At 37.6% G+C, this 14,122-nt stretch overlaps 1 protein-coding gene across 1 annotated transcript in view; it reads left to right on the top strand.

Annotated features, from left to right (window-relative positions):
* The window catches only part of GREB1L (GREB1 like retinoic acid receptor coactivator), a 305,480-nt gene that overhangs the window by 136,188 nt on the left and 155,170 nt on the right, over positions 1 to 14,122 (top strand). The window contains exon 2 of the mRNA XM_033178167.1: positions 5,868 to 5,977. The gene's annotated coding sequence lies outside the window, so the exon portion shown is untranslated. The remainder of the gene's footprint in view (positions 1 to 5,867; positions 5,978 to 14,122) is intronic.

Below are 14,122 nucleotides of genomic sequence, written 5' to 3'. Positions count from 1 at the left end.
GCCACCACACCCAGCTAATTTTTTTTTTTTTTGTATTTTTTTGTATTTTTTTGTTGTCGTTGTTGTTTTGAGACGCAGTTTCTCACTCTGTCGCCCAGGCTGGAGTGCAGTGGCACAATCTCGGCTCACCGCAAGCTCCGCCTCCCGGGTTCACGCCATTCTCCTGCCTCAGCCTCTCAAGTAGCTGGGACTACAGGCGCCCGCCACCATGCCCGGCTAATTTTTTGTATTTTTGGTAGAGACGGGGTTTCACCGTGTTAGCCAGGATGGGCTCGATCTACTGACCTTAGGTGATCTACTGACCTTAGGTGATCTACACCCCTCGGCCTCCCAGAGTGCTGGGATTACAGGCGTGAGCCACTGCACTCAGTGCCTGATACTAGGATTCAATGAAATACATTTATCTTTGCCTATGGAGTCTCTAAACTTGTGAATTTAGTGAAATAGCTTGAACATTTTCAACTGGTAAAATTAGATCACTATAGTTGAATCATTCGGTGCAAGCTGTTAATGTGACATTCAGCTGGAATTTATCAGACTCAATTAGAAAAATTCCTCTCATTTAAATAAAACAAAAAATGGGTAGGTAGGGAAAAAGTTATATATGTTTTTTATTCTCTTTCCATTTTAGAAAGCAAAGAAACATAACTATGAAATAGGTAAGTCATACTTAGTGATAAAATATCCTCCATTTTTAAGGAATAATTTCCCTGTGTTTCACATTTGATGACTTTTGGGATCTATATTTCCATTTAGATAACTGTTAACATTGTTGGTGTTTATTTTACTACAGTAAAATTGGTGAGTGTATGTGATGACAGTTACAGTACATATTCGATAACAAGGGTAGAATAAGTCAGTTCAGTCGTGGTGGTCTGTTATCTATTTTTGACCCAGGAGTCTGTGACCTATGAAATCTCCACTTTTTTGGATTTGTTAAGGTCTTTTACAATGCAAAGATTTAAATTTAGATGAGTACCACACTGAAGGATATTGGCTAATGTGGTCCCAAACATAAAGGGTATCAAAGTATACATTGGGAAAAGCTTATGAAGTTCCGATAACGTATGAGAGAGGAGAGGGGCTACAGTTAAGGAAGTTTCTTTTCTTCCCTAACTTATAACAAAGAGAATCTGAAATGTAAGCTGGTATTTGCCATGCTCTGATTAGTCAGCAGCATGCCATTTTGTGAAATCATTGCTGAGAAAATGTACCCAAATCTTGAGTACAGAGTGTTCCTGCATCTGATTGGAAGGGTCACATGAATTGTTTCTAAGGTATTGCAGACCCAAGGCTGCACAAATTAATGTGGAGACTTGGGGGAGGGATCCAGTCAGGGAAGGGAAGCTTCCTAGACGTTACAGCTCTGTCCAGAGGCCAAATGGGAGATAAATCACCACTGGCCACCTCTCTTATTATTGAAATGGTTCAGCCCTGGGGTTTAACTGAAGGACTAACAGGGTTTTGAAGTGCAAATAGGATGGTGAAGGGTAAACCTTTTTAGGGTTTCATTTTGATGGATTTTTTTTCCTGTGTGGATTTCTGGTACAGACTGTGATCTGAAAGGGGCCCTTAAAAAAAAAAAGTTGTGTTTTGTTTCTGATCAGTCAGACAATAAGAACTTTCCATAGGGGTGTACTTTTATAGCATTAATATTGATTCTATTGTGTTTTAATGTAGATCATTTAATTGGATCTTTTTTTTGAGCCTTCTGCAGTGGAGCTGTCATTTCAAGGTCACTTCTCTTTCTTGTTATTAATGCCAAAGTTTGAAAGTGTTGAATGATGTGTTACTTCTGGATTAATAGATTGTGAGGGATTACTTAGGGCCAGTGTGTATAAGGCTTTGTTTATAAAGTCTTCTAGTTAAAGATTCAGTCCATATTAGAACAAGTATTTTATATAAGTGTTCTATGATTATTTAATCTTTTTTCTATTGTGATATGATTTTACATACTCATTTTTTTATTTTGTATGTATTCTGCTTTGCCAGCCTTAAAAAAAAAACAGAAAATTCTGAGATTATGAAACATTATACTACGTTATTTATGAAAGATACATTGAAGTGTTTGAGGAAAGAAGAGAGACATAAAAATGTTTAAATAACTGATATGTTGATTTATATAAGTTGAAATTTTTTTTAACCTTCTCCCTACAAGTAATTCAATCACAGGAGACAAAATATACTTTAAAATTTGTTTTTTTTTTTGGAAAGTGGAGAGGAGAGGAGTCATTAGTAACGCCAGAGAAAACTGATTGTAGCATAACTTAAAGGCTTTGTGTACAAACATTTTAGAGAAAAAATATTTTTATTAAAGAAATGCCATAAGTATTTAGATTTCTTCTTAGAAATACTGTTGATGGAAATTTTCTTAAGCATTTTGGCTTTTTACTTTAGATGTAACGTAAATATTTGTATCATTTTCCCTTTTTGAGAAAAATAATGTATTTAGCTCCAACAGAGGTTTTCCTGTGTTGCTCGATATCTATTATAAAAACGGGTTGTTAATCTCCATAATTGGCATTGACCACATGATGTTCTTAATTGACCTCCAGGTTAGTTTTTGTTTTTATGTTCTTTGAAATTTTCCCTTCACTGAATTTATCTGAATGTTAGAGTTCTATTTACTTCCTATTGCTGTCTGATGGTTTTAAATAAGATATTTTAAACAACAGCCACAAGGAAAGTCCTAGAACTTAGATGGCATCAAGCAGAGTCCCCTGCATCTACAGCTTCCCTGTCATTAGTTTGTTGCTGGGAGATGTTAATATGACCTTTCCTTTGTTAGAAAAGAGCTCTGCAGCCCTTCCCAGAATCCTCTTGTAAAATGTCTTTTTAACCCAAGTTGGAGATTGTCTGATGAATGGTGAGCTTTTTCAAATGTGCTGCACATATTGTTGACATTGTCACAGGTTGCTTTTTAATTTCTAATGTGTTTTTAATTTGCAAGCATGCATGTGCCTTTCACCGCAGTAGAACTGAGTCAGCATTTCTGAGTCCAGATATTGCTATATGCAAACAAGATAGTCAGGCTTAAGAATGCTGTGTGGTAGACTTAGATCTCCTGAAACACTTGTGAATGAATTTCACTTTGAATATTGATGAATAAAAGAAGATGCTTGAGAAAGGCTCCCCTGCCTGCCCCCACCCTCAAACACACACAAGAACTCCTCTTGCCTATTGGTGAGTGAATTGCCCCAATATAAAAGCACTGGGTGGGGAAAAGTGAGTTACAGAGTGAAAAGGCAATCCACAAATAATCACTCTTTTCTGCCTTTGATTGTGTCAGATTTTTTTTGTGTGTGTGGCAATTGTTTTCTTTTTTGCTTAGAAGAGGTTTATGGTCCAATGTCTGTCAAGTCAGCCCCTGTCTTAAGCTTGCAGTTGTATTTCTCTCTGGAGTTCCTGGAGGTGATGTTATCTTTTGTTCACTCAGCAGTGTGGTCGTTCCTGAGAGCATCTGTCACTTTAGGCATTACAAGATGGATGGGTCTCCAGTGAACTGCTGGTTGAAGCAAATGGTGAAAATAAGAAAAGTCAAGGGGTTTCAGGGTCTGCAGAGGGGACAGACAACAAGGAAACACTGTTAGAAATCAAGAGTAAGCTGAGCAATAGAGGAAGAGAGCAAAGATGGATCAGATGTCATTTTATAAACATCTTGGAAATCAGAATCTTTTGGCTTTCGTGATCTGAGGGAGACATCTGCATCATGGTAAACAATTCCATGCTTTGGATTTGCAAAATGTGTTTGAATATATATTTTTTAACCTTGGTAAAATGTTGGGAAATAATCATAATGATACAGAATATATTATGTGAGGATTTTGCTGTTTGGAGAATTAGTAGTCTTTTCAGTGTTTTAAAGTTTAAATTAAAAATCTAAGCTTAAAATTTTTGTTTTATTTTCTCTTTTTTCTTTCTTTCCTCTTTTTTCCTAAATTTTCTTTTTGTAAACAAGTGACCAAGCACAGACATTAAAATGAAAAGTTTTGGCCACATAACTAATATTGTTTACTAAATGCTTTTTGGCACTTTCGTAGAGGAATTCTGAAAATTCTATGCTCAGGCTTTTGGGAGGCTGGGGACAGATTTTAAGTTATTTTCAGTAAACTTCAACTTAAGGGGTTCTTTGGTCAAAAAAAGAAATATAATTGTTATTGATCTGTCAGAACAAGTTGGAGATTTGTATTGTATTTAGAAATACATTTTGTTGGTGAAGTTCAAAATTTGTAAATCCTGGCTAATACAAAGTCCCTCCTGTGAGAGACAAGGAACAGGAAGGAGGTTGGCCAGGGAGTAAGAAAGGAGAAGAGGGGGCAATATGATTGAAAAAAAAAAAAAATGATTTTGTCAAACTTCTTGGCATTTGTCTATGAAAAAGACCATAGGTTGAAAGGCAAAGAAATTAAGATGATTAGAAGCTTTAAGCTATACAAATGGTTGAGTATCTTCCTTCTCTATGGGTGTAAATAATAGATGAAAGAGTAAGAGTGACAACAAAGGATCAGGTCGTTTAAGAGAATGTGTGCAGCCTGAATAGGGGTCTGTGGCCCAGGGCCAAAGGTCTTAGCTTTGAGTGTAATTAGAAGAAAATACAAAAATGTCATTACTAACAGGTGAAGTGTGCAGCACGTGGCCAAAAATTAGCAATTTTAGACTCTGAAGCTATTGGAATTAGATTACTGACTTTTTTTTTTTAAATCATTAGGGTCCTTTTGGAGTAATATGGTTTCATTGGCAGTAATGCAGTTTGACCTTGTTGACCATATGGGGTAATCTTGGGTTTGGATGTAGGTAGCAAGGCTCCTGCTGACTTAGGAAAAGATGTCTATTTATGTGTGGGCGGGTGGGATATATGTGAGTTTGAAAAACTAGACATTCCATTTTTAATTATCATTTTGCCTGAAGACCTTCTTCTGACAGTAAGAGGTAAGATAAATATTTTTATTCAAAAAATCTAAAATTTTTTTTCTTTCTTTCAAGTTGGCATAAGAGAAAAGTAAAATAAAAAAAATTTTGGACAACATAAGTTAATTTTACTTCAAATATTTTAGTTCTATAAATATTCATATTGAAGTTGGTTTCTTAGGAAAATCCTCTTTTGTTTTCTTTTTAAACGTAATAACAAAGGACTAGAAATGCTTCTGTGTTATCTATAAAAATCAATGACAGGTAGCTTTCATTTCACTTTATGTTTTACAGCTATATTTCCTATTTTCCCATGTAGTAGTTTATATTGACCATAATCTATTTAGAGGAGAGATAAATATGCGTACTATAATTTTCAACCAATTATATGCAATTATAATTATTTAGTTTAATATCTTCTAGGAATACGCTACTCAGAAGGGTAGGAAACAATAGCTCTTTTTCTTTTTGCAGGCTTTCTTATTGGAAATTATTCAATCAATATTAATTATGTTTTACATTTTTGATAATTCTTTGAGTAGATAAATTTGGCCTGAGTATCAGAGATTATTACTCTTAAATTCCTTAGGTAAGAAAATTATCTTCCACTAATTTCATTCCTAAAAGTCATCTGTTGGCTTTTGATATTTTAGTAACATCTGCCACAAATGCAGACTTGACAGACTTATTCAACTTACTTTTAGTGGGGGAAATCATAAGAACAATGGAAATTATCCTTGAGTATATATAATTAGGAGTCATTATTTTGAGACTATTGAGAAAGGTGGAGTATCTGTATATTTGCTCATTATAATGTATATGGAGTTGTAAAGTGTAAGACTGATAATTTCTAAGTGTGATTTTCAGAGAATTATAAATATTTAGATTATTATATAATATGTATTTGGAAATTAACTCATGTCTTTATATGTATTTTTTTATTTTTTATGTTTTTGCAGGTGCACAAAAAGCTTTAAACAAGTTAAAATCTAGGCAACAGACTCCCTGAAGTGTTGACTGCCCAACTTAATCATGACTGTGATTCAAAAATGTTATTAAATAAACCAAGGTATTGTACAATTATATATGCCCCTTCCCAATTTTTCAAGATCAAATTGTTTTAGGAAGTTATATTTAAAATTTAAGTAAAACTATTATGTTTGCTCCTGAAAGTGAGTAAGAGCTCCTCTCCTTCCCTGCTTTCCTCTCCCCTCCCCCGTCCCCTTATCCCATACCAGAAAGCTTCTGCAGTGAGTTCTTTCTCTACAACAGCCTCTGTATTTCCTATATACCTAAATTAAGACAATAAGAATTCAGTTCTTTATTCCCTTTTGTTGATTATGATTTTATCCTTCAAATTGTCTAATAAATGAGACTTCTAGATTATAGGCTTCTGCAGAAATATCCAGATTATCCCTATTGACTGCACATATTCGTCTTATGTAACACTATCCTGAGATGTATGTTCTAAAGATTTTATAAAGGTGTTTTTTTTTTTTTCTATTTTAGGAGGCTTTTAATTTAGAAAAGGAAAAAGGTGATGTTCCCCACCCCCCAACAAAGAAAATCAGATGCTTGCTTAGAACTGAGAATTTAAGGCTACTGTTTAGGTAACCCCTATCTTTCAGAAGGGGCATATCCTAAGACTGTTTCTCTCCTTTTGGAAGTTACAATGTGCTTAAATAGCCTGGCATTTCCAAGAGAGGCCAAAGATCTTTTCCTCTTTTATAACACGTTGTATCCTTTTGAGGCCAAAAAGAACAAGAGGGTCATTGCCACTTCAGCCTGGTCCCTGTTTGTTCCTTCATGTTGACCACGCAGATACTGAAACCCAGGATGGGCTTAACATTTGGGCCTGGAACATCTGGAAAATGGTCAGAGAGGGAGCGGAGGAGGCAGAAGAAAGAGAACTGTTGCATTTTGTTTCACCAGGTGCTAGGAGGAAGCAACATTAGCCTTTTTGATATGGGAGGCACATTCTGTGGACCCTGGAGTTAGGCTGCAACAATTGAGGAGGTCAAAGGACAGCTGAGTGGGGTCAGTGAGACACCATGGGGTGTATTTTGTTACTTAGTAAAAGGAGCAGCCTCCTAAACCTTAAAGGATTCCCTTGAAAATCTGTGTTGTGAAAAGGTTTTATGAGTCTCATGGCAAAAACTCCTGATTTATCTAAGGAATGCTCGCTTTTGTCTAATGGAAGGATAATCCTTACCAAATGTTGGCAATGTCTATAAGAGTCAATATAGGTCTGAAAGAACAGTTGGAGTTTGAAGTGTACTTTGCTTTTCAAAATGTTTATCATTTTAGTGTTTCTCTCTCAGGAAGAATTTTGCACTGTTGAAATATCACCTTGTTCTTTCCTTGGAGCAGAAAGTGGTAGCGGGTGGGGAATGAGGGAGGGTGGAGGGAGGAGAGGTAATCCAGGAACTTACATTAATTTAAAACTCATTCTACAAGCTTTTGGCCTAATCTGCAGACAAGGTATTATTATTAAACCTTTAAAAACACCAAAACTTGTTCACTCTAAAAAGTAATCTTTGAATTTATTTTAACTTATGAGGAAAATGGGTGGCACATGAAGTATGTTTCCGGAATTCAGATTTTTTTATTTAGTTGTCGATAGTTGATAGAAGAGACTGTCAGTTGACAAATAACCTTCAACCTTGTGGTTCTTCCTGAATGTGGTCAAGAAGAAAATCAGTGTCAGAGTCACAAATAGAGAGTAAGAAAAGCAATACAATAAGGAGTTTTCTCTTTGAAGGGAAATGGAGAAGGGAAAAATCTGCATGTTGTAAAAGCTCTCTTTACCACAACCCATGACCTCAAGAGACCGCTTATATGATTGTGGATACCTTTAAAAGGTATTAGCCACCTGACAGGTTGTGAAAGGAGACTGTTAGAGGAATTTGGCAGTATTTTGATATTCCAGTTTATATACTATCTTTTATATTCCAATCTATACACACATATAGAGAGAAAGCATATATTACAATGTATATAATAAGGAAAGAAAGATAAAATGATAAGGAATATAATAGGCCTTGCTAATTGATAAATTTACAATATCTACTAATTGTGTGTGACTTCTTTTGAATTTTTTGATAATCACTTGTGTTAAACATATACATAAATGTGAGGCTTAGCACGTAGTCTGCTCTTTTTCTATTTTCTCAAGGTTAAAGCACCTTTCAACAACTAATTTAGAAACCTAAGTATAGTGACTGATAATTGCCTAGAGAAAACCCACAGCTGTTTAAGTAACCTTAAAATTGTGGCAAAACTGACAAATACGATTAGCAACGTTAATAAGCTAAGAAGATGGAAAGACAGGAGCAGATGACAGAGTGGAAAGATGGAGGTAGCAAGAAATCATAAAAGAATGTTTAAAAAAAAACACAGAATGTTCATGGGTGCTTTGAATTTACAGTGCTTTTTCTTTCAAGCAAAGTCTTCCTCTTTTATTACTTACTCTCTGAATTACCAGCAGAATGTGTGCTTTGCAGGTTAAATAATTCAAATACATTTGTTCAGCCCCTAATTCACATCTGATTTTGAAAAAAGACAGCTATTTGGCAATAGTATTTAAGAAAAACCATCAAGTTTTGCCAATTCTAAGGCACAATTTGATTTGCAGTGCTTTTTAGAAGTCAGTTTTAAACGTACTTCTGTTTTACTGTAATTACTTTGCGAATTTATTTACCCCTCCTGTACCCTTGTAATGCCTAGTCACTCAAATATATTACACAAGAGACCCTCTTTCTGGGTTTAGTGATCCACCATTATCAAAAACAAAACAAAGCCAAAAAAACAACTCGGAGAAGTATTTAATATGTTATTATTACTAATTATATTTATCTGGCTAATGTTCATAGCCAACTTTGCAAACAACTTCTTTGGGATAATTAAATGGGGCTGGGTAAATAAGAGAAATTAGTTGAGTGTGAGGTGGAAAATATTTAGTTATCTGTGCCCTTCCCACTATTTAAAGCATCAGATGAAATTTAGAAAATTATTGTAGTATCTTTTGAAATTCTACTCTGCATTTGGGAAATTGGCAAGTTGTTTTTTGCCTCTGGTGTTTTATGCAGATTTTAATGATTGTTGTGATAAATCCCCAGAAGTTTGTTTTCAGAAACCATAGAGACTCTGAACTCTGAATGTGACAGCGTTGAAAGATGTGGTGAGCCACACGTTGGAAGCATTTCTTGTTATTTAATGTTTTCTGTTCTGGATTATTGACTGTTCTCCCTGTTGAAAAATTGGTCTCTGGTGACATGGTAGAGGTCACACGTTGCCTATTATTGTTTTGCTTCTTTGATCTTACACAAGGATTGCCTCTGGTAATTATACTAGTTCCAGAGAGTCTTGACAAGAGGTGTTTATTTTACAGAAGAATTTCTGGCATTTCAAGGAAGAAAGTAAAGATTTCCAGTGGTAACTTGTACTTCTTTGTTACAAAGGAAAAATAGCATTGTAATCATGATAGTTTTTTATCATTATTATGAAATTAGTTGGCATAGTACAATAACTATTTCTAAAACAATTTAATATATATTGCATATCTGTAAGTATATTGGTAAAAAGGGTAAATTTTAGGATTAAGTTACTAGGGTTGGGTTTTTATTTGAATACCTAAAATACTTTTGACTTTACAAACCATCAAAAGAAATTCTTCCAGCCTGGCCAACATGGTGAAACCCTCTCTCTACTAAATAAATACAAAAATTAGCTGAGCGTGGTGGCACGCGCCTGTAATTCCAACTACTCAGGAGGCTGAGGCAGGAGAATCGCTTGAACCCAGCAGGCGGAGGTTGCAGTGAGCCATGATTGCACCACTACACTCCAGCCTAGGCAGCAGAGCGAGACTCCATCTCAAAAAACAAAACAAAAACAAAACAAAACAAAACAACAACAACAAAAAAACAAAAAAGAAAAGAAAAAATAAATTTGTCCAAATTTCCAAATTTAAATGTACAAAACTATTAAAGGAGTTTAAAATTTTTGTCTTTTAATCTGTTTGCACTTTCTAAACATTCTCAGCAAGAAGGATGAATAAAAATGAAATAAAACACTTCTGTTTTGAATGCATGGTTAGCTTTGTGCTTTTATGGAATGTGCTTGGGAAGAGATACGTCTTCAGACCTGTTTAATATATAATTGGATAAGACACAAAAGCTCAATTTATTCAATTTTTTGTTACTCAGTTCCAGCATTAAACAAAATATATGTCCCCCAAAACTCACAATCTACTGGGGGAAGTTAGACAGATACTAGACCAAACTAACTACAATGGAGAGTGACAAATATCGATTTAAAAGAATAAATAAATGCTCAGCACAAAAGAGAGAGAACAAGAATATATAATTGTTTAATATTTTGGATTTGAGACTGAAAACACAGGCAGTGTGTTTGGTTTACTTGTGTAAGAGTCATAAGTTATTCCCTCTCATCAGGCAATATTTTTAATAGAGAAAGAGCATGTAAGCAGAAATACAGTAACAAATAATTTTCTTATACAAAGAGTTTTGTCACTGTAAGAGACAGTCATAATCTATCCTATACAATCATTTTACAGATGAAGAAATTGAGCTTGAGAGAGGTTAGGGGACTTGTTCAAGATCACATCAGTAGGGACACAGCCAGGCCTCTTAGAACTTAAGAAATCTTTTATCTCTCAATCATTGTACATACTCTAGAGTTGTACTGTTCAGTATGACAGCTACTAGTCACGTGTAGCTATTTAAATTAATTACAGCTGGGCGCAGTGGCTCACGCCTGTAATTCCACACTTTGGGAGGCTGAGGCGGGTGGATTGCTTGAGGCCAATGTTTCGAGACCAGCCTTGCCAGCATAGTGAAATCCCATCTCTACAAAAAATATGAAAATTACCTGGGCAGGTGGCACATGCCTCTAATCTCAGGTACTTGGGAGGCTGAGGCATGATGCAAGGAGAATCGCTTGAGCCCCTGAGGCGGAGGTTGCAGTGAGCTGAGATCATGCCACTGCACTCCAGCCTGGGCAACAGAGTAAGACTCTGTGTCAAAAAAAAAAAAAAAAAAAATTAATTACAATAAAATAAAATTGAAATTTTAGTTCCTTAGTCACACTGGCCACATTTTAAGTGTTCAACTGTCACTTGTGGCTAGTGGCTACCATACTAGACAGTCCAGAATATGAACATTTTCATTATCTTAGAAAATTCTGTTGGGCAGTGCTGTTCTTGGTGTCAAAGGTCATCTCGTGAGTTGTATATATGATTGTACAATTTGTACAATTTCTTTTCTTTTTTTTTTTTTTGAGACAGAGTCTCATTCTGTGGCCCAGGCTGGAGTGCAGTGGCCATATCTCAGCTCACTGCAAGCTCCGCCTCCCGGGTTCAGGCCATTCTCCTGCCTCAGCCTCCGGAGTAGCTGGGACTACGGGCGCCCGCCACCTCGCCCGGCTAGTTTTTTGTATTTTTTTTTTTTTAGTAGAGACGGGATTTTACCGTGTTAGCCAGGATGGTCTTGATCTTGTGACCTCGTGATCGCCCGTCTCGGCCTCCCAAAGTGCTGGGATTACAGGCTTGAGCCACTGCGCCCGGCTGATTGTACAATTTCTTAATAAATAAATTGTATATAGTGCCAAAGAGCAGCCTTTGGAACTTTTACATTATTTTTTCCTTGAAACAAGGCCCCAGAATCTACTGTAGTGCCCAACTTCTGTAAAGGAAAGAATGCATCTTATTTTTCTTCATATCCTCAGTGTGGCATAATGATACTTTTTTTTTTTAATTTAAAAATAGTCGCTGCTGGCCGGGCGTGGTGGCTTATGCCTGTAATCCCAGCACTTTGGGAGGCCGAGGCAGGTGGATCACGAGGTCAGGAGGTCAAGACCATCCTGGCTTACATGGTGAAACCCTGTCTCTACTATAAATACAAAAAATTAACTGGGTGTGGTGGTGGGTGCCTATAGACCCAGCTACTCGGGAGGCTGAGGCAGGAGAATGGCGTGAACCTGGGAGGCAGAGCTTGCAGTGAGCCGAGATTGCGCCACTGCACTCCAGCCTGGGCGACAGTGCGAGACTCCATCTCAAAAAAAAAAAAAAAATAGGCGCTACTATGACTACCAACATTTTCTGCACTTTTTTTTCCTGTGCCAGGGATTATTCTACAAACTTATGGCCAGGCACAGTGGCTCACGCCTGTAATCCCAGCACTTTGGGTGGCCGAGGTGGGCGGATCACAAGGTCAGGAGATGGAGACCATCCTGGCTAACACGGTGAAACCCCGTCTCTACTAAAAATACATAAAAAATTAGCTGGTGTCGTGGCAGGCGCCTGTAGTCCCAGCTACTCCGGAGGCTGAGGCAGGAGAATGGCATGAACCCAGAAGGCAGAGGTTGCAGTGAGCTGAGATGGCGCCACTGCACTCCAGACTGGGTGACAGAGCGAGACTCCATCTCAAAAAAAAAAAAAAAATTATTACTGTATGTAAAATCTCATGTATTTTCACAAAAATCTATGAAATTGAAAGTACTATCTCCATTTTATAGATGAAAGATTGAACAATTTGCCCAGTATCATACTAGGAATAGGTGGGTACAGGATTTGAATTAAGGTCATTGAACTCCTCAATGTAATTAATCCCTATGACAGTAGAAAATCTATAAATGCTGAGTGAATAATTGTTAAAATTTAGAAAGTGACATCTGTAAAGGAAAAAGTAATAGAACACTAGGAAGTTATACAAATTTGTCTTTTTTTTTTTTTTTGAGACAGAGCCTCGCTCTGTTGTCCAGGCTGGAGTTCAGTGGCATGATCTCGGCTCACTGCAACCTCCGCCTCCCGGGTTCAGGCAGTTCTCTGCCTCAGTCTCCTGAGTAGCTGGGATTATAGGCGCCCGCCACCACGCCAGGCTAATTTTTGTATTTTTAGTAGAGACGGGGTTTCACCATCTTGACCAGGCTGGTCTTGAACTCCTGACCTTGTGATTCACCTGCCTCACCCTCCCAAAGTGCTGGGATTACAGGCATGAGCCACCGCGCCCAGCCCCAAATTTGTCTTTTTAGTACTACGCTTGACACATGAGATTTTGTTGCAATTTTTTTTGTTTTGTTTTTTAGCTCATCAGCTATCATTAGTGTATTTTATGTGTGTCTCAGAACAGTTCTTCCAGTGTGGCACAAGATGGCTTTGAACGCGACTCAACAGAAATTTGTAAACTTTCTTAAAACATGATGAGATTTTTGCCAGGTGCAGTGGCTCATGCCTGTAATCCCAGCACTTTGGGAGGCCGAGGCAGGTGCATCACCAGAGGTCTGGAGTTCAAGACCAGCCTGACCGATATGGAGCAACCCCGTCTCAACTAAAAATACAAAATTAGCTGAGCGTGGTGGCGGGCGCCTGTAATCCCAGCTAGTTGGGAGGCTGAGGCAGGAGAATCACTTGAACCCGGGAGGTGGAGGTTGCAGTGAGCCGAGATCACACCAAAACAACAACAACAAAAAATTATGAGGGTTTTTTTGCTTTTTCTTTCTTTCTTTGTTTTGTTTGTTTGTTTTTTAGGCCATCAGCTATTGTTAGTGTTAGTGTTAGTGTATTTTATGTGTGGCCCAAGGCATTTCTTCTTCTTCCAGTGTGGTCCAGGGAAGGCAAAAGATTGGACACCCCGTTCTAGGGGATGACTAGATTCTTGACACCCTTTGGCAGGAGTGCTTCCTAGATGGTGAGTGTGCCTCATATCGTCCCCACTGAGAAAGCACACAGCATCTCACTGCCTCACTTTTAGTGATGCTAAGCTCATCCAGTGGGTTCAGGAGGTGACAGCGTGATCTCTCCATTATAAAGTTCCCCATCAACCTTCTATCTCATGGTTTCACTTACTACCATTGCCTGCGTGAATTTCGCATTAGGGGTTACAAAGTGGTAATTTTATAATTCTGTCATTCCTTGCCCCCCTCCTTTTTTTTTTTTTTTTTTTTTTTTTTTGAGACAGAGTTTTGCCCTTGTCACCTAGGCTGGAGTGCAGTGGTGCTATCTTGGCTCACTGCAACTTCTGTGTCCCAGGTTCATGCAATTCTCCTGCCTCAGCCTCCCGAGTAGTTGGGACTGCAGGCGCCTGCCACCACGCCTAGCTAATTTTTTGTATTTTTAGTACCGACGGAGTTTCACCGTGTTAGCCAGGATGGTCTCGATCTCCTGACCTCGTGATCCACCCGCCTCGGCCTCCCAAAG

The sequence above is a fragment of the Trachypithecus francoisi genome, unplaced genomic scaffold (assembly GCF_009764315.1).
Source record: "Trachypithecus francoisi isolate TF-2019V2 unplaced genomic scaffold, Tfra_2.0 Lachesis_group19, whole genome shotgun sequence".
Lineage (NCBI taxonomy): Eukaryota > Metazoa > Chordata > Mammalia > Primates > Cercopithecidae > Trachypithecus > Trachypithecus francoisi.
Note: the sequence above shows the minus strand (reverse complement) of the source record. Positions and strands in the feature narration are given on the sequence as shown.